The sequence below is a fragment of the Hipposideros armiger genome, unplaced genomic scaffold (genome assembly GCF_001890085.2).
Source record: "Hipposideros armiger isolate ML-2016 unplaced genomic scaffold, ASM189008v1 scaffold_1624, whole genome shotgun sequence".
In the NCBI taxonomy this organism is placed as follows: domain Eukaryota; kingdom Metazoa; phylum Chordata; class Mammalia; order Chiroptera; family Hipposideridae; genus Hipposideros; species Hipposideros armiger.
In genome coordinates, this window is record NW_017732974.1 from 112,839 (window position 1) to 122,563 (window position 9,725).

The 9,725-nt window shown below is 55.9% G+C and overlaps 1 pseudogene; it reads left to right on the plus strand.

Annotated features, from left to right (window-relative positions):
- LOC109377921 (golgin subfamily A member 2-like) overlaps nt 1-4,174 on the plus strand; it is a 27,070-nt pseudogene extending 22,896 nt beyond the window's left edge.
- Nucleotides 4,175-9,725: the final 5,551 nt, after the last annotated feature.

The following is a 9,725-nucleotide window of genomic DNA, read 5'->3' on the forward strand; positions in this document are numbered from 1 at the left end:
TGCTGCAGTGGGTTGCCATGGGCTACCGTGTGTAGCCAGCAGCCAGCGTGAGCGGCCAGCAGCCGCCGTGAGCGGCCGTCCAGAAGCCGGCGACTGATCCATCTCGCCCGGGGAAGAGCGCAATGATGGTGCCAACTTGGGCCAGTGAAGCAACGTCCTCCACAGCTGGACTGAGGAACAAAAGGACAGCAACTTGTCTGTTCCCCTTCCCCCAATTCCCCAGCGCTGTTCCCATCCCACCAATTCCCCAATAAAAAAAAATCTTAAAAAAAAAAAGGATACTGTCAACCACCGCATCATCTTGAGCCTAAAAATGTAAAGGCCTCTATTTGAAAGTGTCTTGAAACACTGAACATCATGTGAGTGTGAGGAATTATTAGTCAGGAAACCAAGATTTGGGGTGAGGAGGCCAAGTTAGGAGCCATGGATCAAGAAGAGGATTTTTAGGGCCGGCTGAGTGGCTCAGTTGGTTAAGAGCTCGCTCAAGAGTTTGAGCTCTGAGCAACAGTGGCTCGAGTCAGCCGGAGCTGAGCAGCCGTGAGCTGCCAACAGGTAGCGGGATGGCTCAGCTAAAAAAAAAAAAAAAAGAAGAGGATTTTTGTAATTATAGAGGCCAGAGGCCCTTAGGGTGTGCTTCCTTCCTCAGCTGCCCCCTATACCAGAAGTCTCCAGCAGGGCCCTCAGAGATGGAACAGCAGCTTCAAGCTGAGGCTGAACAGCTACAAAAGGAACTGGAGAGCCTGGAAGGGCAGCTGCAGGCCCAGGTACAAGACAACGAGGGTCTGAGTTGCGTGAACCGGGAGCAGAAACAGTGGCTGCTGGAGCTGGAGTGGGCGGTAGAGAGCTGGGGGCAGCAGACTGACCAACATAAGCAAATGCTGGAGAACATGCAGAGCAACTGCATCACCATCAGCCTCGCACTGGCCGAGAACCGTGAGCTCAAGGAGAACCGTGAGCTCAAAGAGAACCTGGCCGAGCTGCAGAGCGGCTTTGTCAGGCTGGTGCGCAGCCGCACCGGCCCAGCCTACCTCCTCCTTGTCCAGTCCTTAGGCACAAGGCGAGACACAACCCCTCTGGGCCTTTGTTTTTCCACCTTTAAAATGGGGTGGTGCATGCCCTAAATGAAGTGGTGCCTACCCAGGCTCCCTATGACCCAGAGAGCCCTCCTCCCATGCATATGGGGGCAGGGGGGATTGTCCTACCTGTCTCTACCTTTCCCTGAGCTGTGGAAGGGGGATACCATGTTCTGGGGTCCCCAGCTGCATTAGGGGGTCGCTGATGGCTTCTCTTTCTCCAGAGCCATGAGAATATGGAAATTACCAGCTCACTGCAGTCAGAGCAGCACACCAAGAAGGAGCTGGCCAAGAAGCTGGCGGAGCTGAAGGAGACGGTAAGCTTGCCCCAGCTGAGAAGGGCTTGGGACAGGCACCAGTCTCTGGGGGGGTGCTGGGGGAGAGAGGCACTTAGGCAGGGATGAGCTGGGTGCCAGGGCCAGGACAGAGGCAGCTCCAGCGTAGAGACACAGGTGAGCCCAGAGTTTTCAGAGTTTGTGACTACTTGTTGCTCCCTGCTATCTGACCTTTAGTTGTAGGTAGCCTTGCACCATCATCCCTCATGGAGGCATTGAGACCAATGGGAGGAGAAGAGATGTGGAGGATGGGCGGCTCCTTGCTTTAAGCCCTGGATGCTAACCTCAGCCCCACTGGTCACTGTTCACATTACATGTCTAAGCCTCCGTTTCCTTAACTTAAGAGGGGAGATTAGCATTTCCCTCGTAGTGGCATTGAGGCTTCAGCGAGATTCAGGCATGTATAGTGTCAGGCATTTAGCGTGCACTTAACAGATAGATGTTGGTTGGCACACTTGGCTTTTCCACCAGTCTGTGGCCTAAAGTTAAAATAGAAAATAGAAAGCAGGTTGTTATGAGGTGTGAGGCTGTGTGAGGGTGACAAGGGGCTCTGGGCAAGAGAGTCCGTCACTCAGTCCCTGGAGTGAGGAAGCCAGGGGCCTGGGCAGGTGGCCGAGCCCCTCAGTGGTTACATCAGACACAGGTGTCTGTGCCCAACCTCCTCAAGCTATGGGCTCAGAATCTGGAAGCAAGCCACCACGTGTCCTCACTCCCAGGGTCTTCCCACAGGTGGAATTGAAGAGCCAGGAGGCCCAGAGTCTGCAGCAGCAGCGGGACCACTACCTGAGCCACCTGCACCAGCGTGTGGCCACTTGTCAGCAGCTGGCCTCTAAGAGATGCTGCACAAGCAGGTCCTGCTGCAGACCCAGCACATTGACCAACTGCAACAAGAGGACATTCAGGGCAAGGCACAGACTGACATGATCTGCCAGGAGTTGCAGGAGACCCAGGGGAGGGATTTGAGTGCTGGGCCCCCGAGTGGGAAGGCCTGCAACACATGTCTCTTCTTTCTCTCTTTCCTGGCCCCTTAGAGGCACCTGGAAGCTGTCAACCAGCAGAGCCAGAAGCTACAGGCCCAGCTGAGCCTGATGCATCCACCTGGGGAAGGTAATTGGGACTTCCCAGAGGGAGAGGACAGAGCCCAAGGAGCAGGGGGACATTCAGCAGCATAGAATTGAGTTTGAAGAGACCTTTAGCCCAGCTCTAGAGTCACACAGTGAGACGGGAGGAGCTGGGCCCTGCTTCTTCCTGGGCTCTCCACCTCCTTTGGGGGGTTGCCTGAGGACCCTCTGGCTGCCCCCAACAGGATATGGACTAGATAGTGAGGAGGAGGACAAGGAGGCTCGCAGTCAAAGCTGAGCATACCGGAGGACCTAGATAGCTGAAAGGCCATGGTGAGCTGACCTCCCTGCCCCTTCCCTGTCCCACCTTCCTGCCTCTCTCTGAGGTCCCTCCCAGACACCCTTCTTACCTGTTGGTTTCCTCCCTCTGACTTCTCTTGATCCCCAAGCTCCCCTGGGAGCCAATGGTCAGACAACCACACAATCTTTGAACCACAGGTGTGCCCACAGAGGTCCTGAGGAGCAGAGATCCTCTCTGCCCCCGTGCCCTCTTGTCCTGAGCATTCCCCTACAAAAGTGCACCCTCACCTCTTGCCCTCAGGTGGCATTTTTAAACTCGGCCTTAGCCAGTGCTCAGGAAGAGCTGCGCGGACAGCTGAAGAAGTAAAAGCTATACTGGCAGCGCCTGGCTGAGTTGGCAGCCCCATCCCAGCATGAGCTGGAGGAGGCCCCAGGCCCCAGCACTGGGGGGGGGGGGCGGACAGCGTGCCTGTGGAGACCCACCAGGTGGCCATGGACAAACTGCAGGTAAGCGAATCTCCCCCAGCATGGGCAGGGCTGGGCAGGTGGGGCCAGCGGCTGCTGAGCCCTGAGCCTGCTTGTTGGATGCAGAGCCACTTTATGGAGCTCATGCAGGAGAAGGTGGATCTGAAGGAGCGAGTAGAGGAGCTGGAGCATTGCTGCATCCAGCTTTCTGGAGAAACGGGTACCATTGGTGAGTGGGAAGGCCAGAGCAGGGACATTGTATAGTGGATGGGGAGCCCGGCAGCTGAGCCCTGTCCACCTGCCTGCCCCCTCGCAGGAGAGTATATCGCGCTTTACCAGAGTCCAAGAGCCATGCTGAAGCAGCAGCACTGCAAGGAGTACATTAGCCGGCTGGCCCAGGACAAGGAGGAAATACAGATAGAGGCCCTGACCATCTGTGCAGGCAGGGGTAGGAGCGGGGGTGTGGGTGCTGAGCGCCTCTCCCTTTAGGTGAAGCTCTTGGAAATGCAGGAGCTGGTGTTACGCGTCATGGATGAGCGTAATGAGTGGTATGGCAAGTTCCTGGCGGCTGCCCAGAACCCTGCTGGGAAGCCCACTCCAGCGCCCCCAGCCGCCCAGGAGACTGGTGCTGCTGACAGCCAGGGTGGTGAGTAGAGCCCTCGGGACAGGCAGGCAGTCAAGAGCTCGGCTCGCACAGCACTCTGAGCCCTGCCTCCCTGTCTCCAAAGATCTTCCCGGGGTGAGCCTCGCTGACAGTGGGGAGCCTATTCAGGGAAAGGCCAATCAGGGCTTGGCTACCCCTGAGAACCCCACCGCACAGATCATGCAGCTGCTACGAGAGATCCAGAACCCCCAGGAGCACCCAGGCTTGGGCAGCAACCCCTGCACCCCTTTCTTCTACCGGGCTGATGACCACGAGGTGAAGATCATGGTGGTCTAGTAGCCTAATACTAGCAGATCAAGCCTGGACCGTCCCCACCCCATCCCTGTCACTCCTTCCCAGTTACCCTTTTATCCCTGCACTAGCAAGATCGGAGCCCTGAGAAGGGTATATGATGAACTCCCTGCCCAACTCGAGGAGACACACAGGTATCGATCCCTTGGCACCTTGGCTGGGGCCGCCTTGATCTCTGGGCTGTTAATAGTCTCAGAAAACCAAAGGACCAGAGGCATAGAAAAGGTAGTTTATTTAGGAGGCTCCTCTTCACCCCCACCAAGCAGTCTTTCCTTCAGAGGGGCTCATGCATCCTCTACCCAGATGCACTTTGGGGCTTAAGTGCCCCCCTCGTCCAGTTAGATGACTGGGCAGCACTCTTACAGGCCTGGGGAAGGTTGGGGCTCACCGAGGTCTGGTACGGGCATAAGCTGGTGGTGGGGTGGGCTCCCTCCCTCAGTTTACATATGATATCTATGTACCATTTTATATATTCTGCAAGTAGGCAGCCCCCTGTATAATAACGGAGGTCGGGGCTGGCAAATGGGGAGCAGTTTCTATTAAATATTTGGGGGTGGGAGGAAACTTATGTATTGATGGTATAGGACAGATGGAGACAAGGATGGGGGTTATGCCCAGGTAATTTGACTCCTGTTTTTTTACTTTTTATTTTGGAATAAATGGATTTCGCCACACTGCTTGGCCTTTCATCGTCGCGTTTCAGGTCTCTGGGTCCTGGGTTCCATGCCGTGGGTACTGAGCAGGCAGCAGATCCTGCCAGCAGAGGGCAGGCTTCTGCACTATGCGGAGCTCCAGTTGTGTCTGAGCATGTCCAGTGGGCTCTTAGACATCTGGGCCTGTTACCTGCGTGCTGCTTGGTGAAGCCTGCAGGACCCCAAGGGGTCCCATGGCTCTAAGGGGCAGTCCTGCCCTAATGGCCGACAGACTTAGAAGCCTGATTTAAACTTGGGGAGGGAAAGCAGGGTGGCGGCACTCAAGAGAGCTGACTTCCAGGCCAGGTGGTTTCCATTCCATGACCCTGCCCTCTCTGGTGGCCTATTTGTCCTGTCCCTGCACAGTGCCCGCCCATGTCCCACATCATCCCTCCAGGCTGAGTTGGTGCCCCTGTACCCTAGTGGCCAGAGCAGGGTTCACAAGATGAGGTCCTGCAAACTTGTAGGTGCTTTCCCAGCAGGCCTTGGCAAGGAGGGCCTTGTTTCACCATTCCTTACAGCGCCCTAGCCATAGCCAGTCCCTTCCCCAGCCCTGCACCGCAATGTTTAAACCTTCACCTCGCCCTGACTGCCCCAGGGAACACAAGCCAGCAGAGGGCACACTGTTCCCCATGGTCCAGAAATGGGTTTTATTGTCAGCCAAGAGACAGCAAGACTCGTGGCGGTCAGAGAGCCACACAGCTGCCTGTACAGCACCTCCACACTCGGGGGAGGGATACGAAGGTGGCAGAGGAGGGCTGGCTGTCCACAGGCTGGGCATGACAGGCAGGCTCGTTGGAGGTGGCACACTTTCGAGAGGGGGGATGTCAGGGTGACAGTGTTCCCTTGTAGTTGGGCCACAAGGCTCCAAGGATTAGAGGCGAGGCTATGGCGGTCACGTTGTGTGTATGTGTATGTGTGTGTGTGTGTTTATTATATATATATATATATATATATATATATATATATATATATATATATATATATATATATATATGAGTATTTATAGATATTCGTAGAACACATAGGAGCAATACCACAGAGGGGCACAAGTTTCACCGTCATACTGGGTATGTCAGCTCACCTCTACAGCAGACCAAGTCGCAGATGAAAGGGGAGGGTTTGGGGCTGGGAAGCCACAGTTGTCACAGAACAGCCGTCCAGGCAGGCTTGGAAAGGGAGGTCTCCAAGGAATAGAAGGCATCTGGTTAGAGGTCGAAGGGGGGCCTGGGGCTCTCAGGACGGGATGGACTTGCCTGACCCGATCGGTTGGCAGTTGGAGAGAAGACAAAGAGAGAGAACAGGAGAAAGAAGGAGGGAGAGAGAGCTGGTAAGGCAAGGGAGGCCAGGCCTGGCAGGGGTGAGAGGGGAGGGCAGGGGGAAAGCAGGTGAGGGTGTGGGCAAGGGTTCTGGAATAGAGGAGACAGGAAGGGGGGAGCTGGAGATGGGCGTGGGCCAGAGCTTCACAGGGGCCAGAGGCTGGGGCAGCCCTCCCCCTGCCACGCACGCTGCTCTCTCACACACCACCAGGCAGTGCACCCACAGCTCCAGACACGTGTGCAGCACCCTCTGGCTTCCCTCTTCTCTGGTCCCCTTATCTTTCAACCCACTGCTGAGGACCGCCACTAGCTTTAGTGGTGCGAGCCCCATGGAACGGCCACCAGGCCTGATGGAAAGAGACAGGAGAAAGAACACTGTTTGAACCAGGAGGGCAAAGCTAAAAGGATGGCTGGAGGGAGCACTCGGGGTCCCTCTGGGTGGGCAGAAAGCCCTGGAGTCTTCTAAAGGGACTCTGGGAAAGCAGGAAGGGCAGGCAGCGGGAAGCCAGTGGCCATAGGTTTATAAGTCTCAGTGGGAAGCCTCAGCCGTCTGGGAGATCGCAGGTCGCGTAGGTCAGGCTGGGCCCTTCCTGCTGGGGAAAAGCAGAAGAGCGAGAGTCAGTGGCAGGGGCAGAGTGGCAGGCACGTTCACTGGGTGAGTTTTGTGACTCAGCCAGGGTGGAACTCAGAGAGGCTGACTTGCCCTGGTCAGCAGACACTGTCATCCCCTTGGCTGAAGACTCTAGGTCACCCCTAGGAGCAACAGGCCTAGGTCTGTGAGCCTATGGACTAGGGTGGTGGTTTATCTGGGGCCAAAGATGCTGCCTTCAGTTGAGCACTAGCAGGCGCGACAAAACCAAGGAAGAGGAGGAAGGGACTGACTGTGGGACCCTGCCTTGCTTGTGAGGTATGTTTTGGGATGATGGTGTGGACAAAACCTTCAGGGTTTCAGAAATCATTAAACAACCAGAGCCTTCACCCCAGATCGCTGTTTAACTGCTGGCACGATAGAGGTGGGACTCTGACCTCCTCTGCCCTACTGTGGATTTGGTTCCCAGAGCTACCAGGCTGAGAGCTGGCTGCTCTGCCCCCGCAGCGTGGCTCAGATCGAGGAACGATGATGTTACCCACAGGGCGATGGTGAAGGACTCTGGCCGCCCAAGTCCAGGCCCACACACAATTCCCTCCAAGCTCCCTGTCTCTACACCATAAACCATGAGCTCTCTGCCCTCTGACAGCTCCACAGAGCACCCATGTCTGCCAGCTTGGGTGCGGAGCCTATCCCAAGAGCTCCCTACGCTCAGCCATGGAGGTCTTGAGCAGTGGCACTGAGTCCCGAGGCTCGCTGAGAAAGGAGGTGAGAGAGCCAGCTGGCAGTGAGGACAGAAAGAAGAAAGAGTAAGTCTGAAGCTGCAGAAATGAGAGGGAGGTGAGCCTGGCTCTGAGGTTCCAGGTGTGCCCCCCAATGTGGAGCTGGTGCAGCAGGGGGCAAACACACCATTCATGCAGCAGCGGACGCTCCTCAGGGGTCATTGATGGTGATTCTGAAAGAGAGCACAAAATCAACATGGCAGTTCACACGCATGGAGGGGGCAGACTTGGGGGTGGGGAACACGCACACACCACACACACACTCAGGCATGTACACAAATGCTATGAGGCCCCAAGGCCCTGCATGCACATACTGACACACATGCCCACAAATGACACGCATACACCTCCCCCACCTCCCACTGCCCAGCACCTCCACTGGCCGGCACGTACAGCACAGACCTGGGGTATGCAACCACTTGGCACACTGAAGCACACGCATGGGCTGAGTCACAGCACAGAAGCTCGCCCGCATACAGGAGGCATTTGCACCAGCTCCCTGCACACTCATGCCTGGTGTGCCCAGAGCGCCACCTGCAATGCCCCATAAGGGGCAGGCTTTGCTTTCTTAGGGTCCGGCTGTCATTTCTGCACCCAAGAGCCTTCCATGGCTCCCTACTGTCCACAGCATTGAGTCCCAATGACTTAAACACTCCTGTGGACTTTGAAGTTTCTCCAACATGCCCCAACATACCCAGAGCAACCTTTGCTGAATATTCCTCATTCTATCTGCCCTCCGCTCTGGCCAGCGGCTCTCTTCAGTGCATCCCACACCAAGCCTTTGCCTGCACTGCTTCTCCCTAACCAAAAGCCCCCCAACTGCTTACTACCTGGGCCTTATCTTAATCAGTCCCCACACCTCACTGAAGTCAAGCTGTCTCGAAGTTCCCCCGAGGCAGGGCTATGATTTGCCAAATATTTCCTGTGTGTTAACAAGTCTGCAGTTAGAGCAGATACCAAAACTTCCAGTTCCCATATGTCACACCTCAGCATGTCCAATACCCTGAAGGATCTGAACTCACATTGGAAGGGAGCCAAGTGCTCCTAGAGCCACATTTGCAGTTAATGCAGCACCCCTCTAGCCACTGTCTCCCTTGATCCCCACACCGACCCTGGGAGAAAGGCAGAACACTGAGGCAGAACACTGACGGTCATTTGCTAGAAGGGAAACTGAAGGCCTGGAAGGGTGAGTGACTTGCTTAAAGGCCCAGGGTGAACCAGAACCTCTGGACCCCCGTCCAGCGCTCTTGCCCGATACCACACTTCCTGCTTTACCCCATCTGCTTCGGTCATCACCACAGAGTAAGCCCCAACTCTATTTCATTTTGGGTTCATGGAGGCTAGACCCGTGGCCCTACCATCTGGAAACATACATGGATGCTATTGGTCTGATATGGTCTTCCTCACAAAACAGGGCAGCTATCTAACAGGTATCAGAGTGAGCATCCTTAAAAGAGGGTCATGGATAAGGAAGGCAAAGCCAAGGGATGAAGTGGAATCCTTTTTTTCCTGGAAATCTCTGGCGGGTAGGCTTCATCCACTCCTGCCCCACACCCACCATGTTGGTCCAGGCCAGGTAGGGCCAGAGGAAGGGAGAAGGAAAACAGCCATCAGATTGCCGCATGGCTCCCGTCCGCCCTTCCCAGCTGTCCCATGTCCGACCCCATGCCTGGGAGCCACTCTTACACTCTCACACCTGTGAGCCCGCCCCCACACGCCTTGCTGGTCACACGGTCACAGCTTGGAATCTGTTTGTGTGGGCCAGAGGTGGGCCGCCCTCCTGGGACAATTCAAAAGACTCAGGACTGGAAGTGGAGGCCTCAGGGTAGCCCTGAGGGTTAATGAACAGAATCTACACATCAGGAGAGGATGGGGTTCAGATCCTAAGACCTAAGGTAGGCTCACCAGGGGATGGGAGAGAGAAGTGGAGGACGAATAGAGGACAGAGGCCAGTGAAAAGGGGAAAGGAGGAGGAATGCAACGTGTGGGAGACAGAGAAGAGTGAAAAAGGAGGGAAGCGCCATGCAAGTGCTGGAAAGAAGGGGGCAGGTGGGATGAGCCCCATAACCCGCTCCCCAGAAACGTCCACCTCAGGGACTCAGTGCTCCCTGGGGAGCAGGCTCCACCAGCCCTTGGGCCACTCCCAGAGTGCCT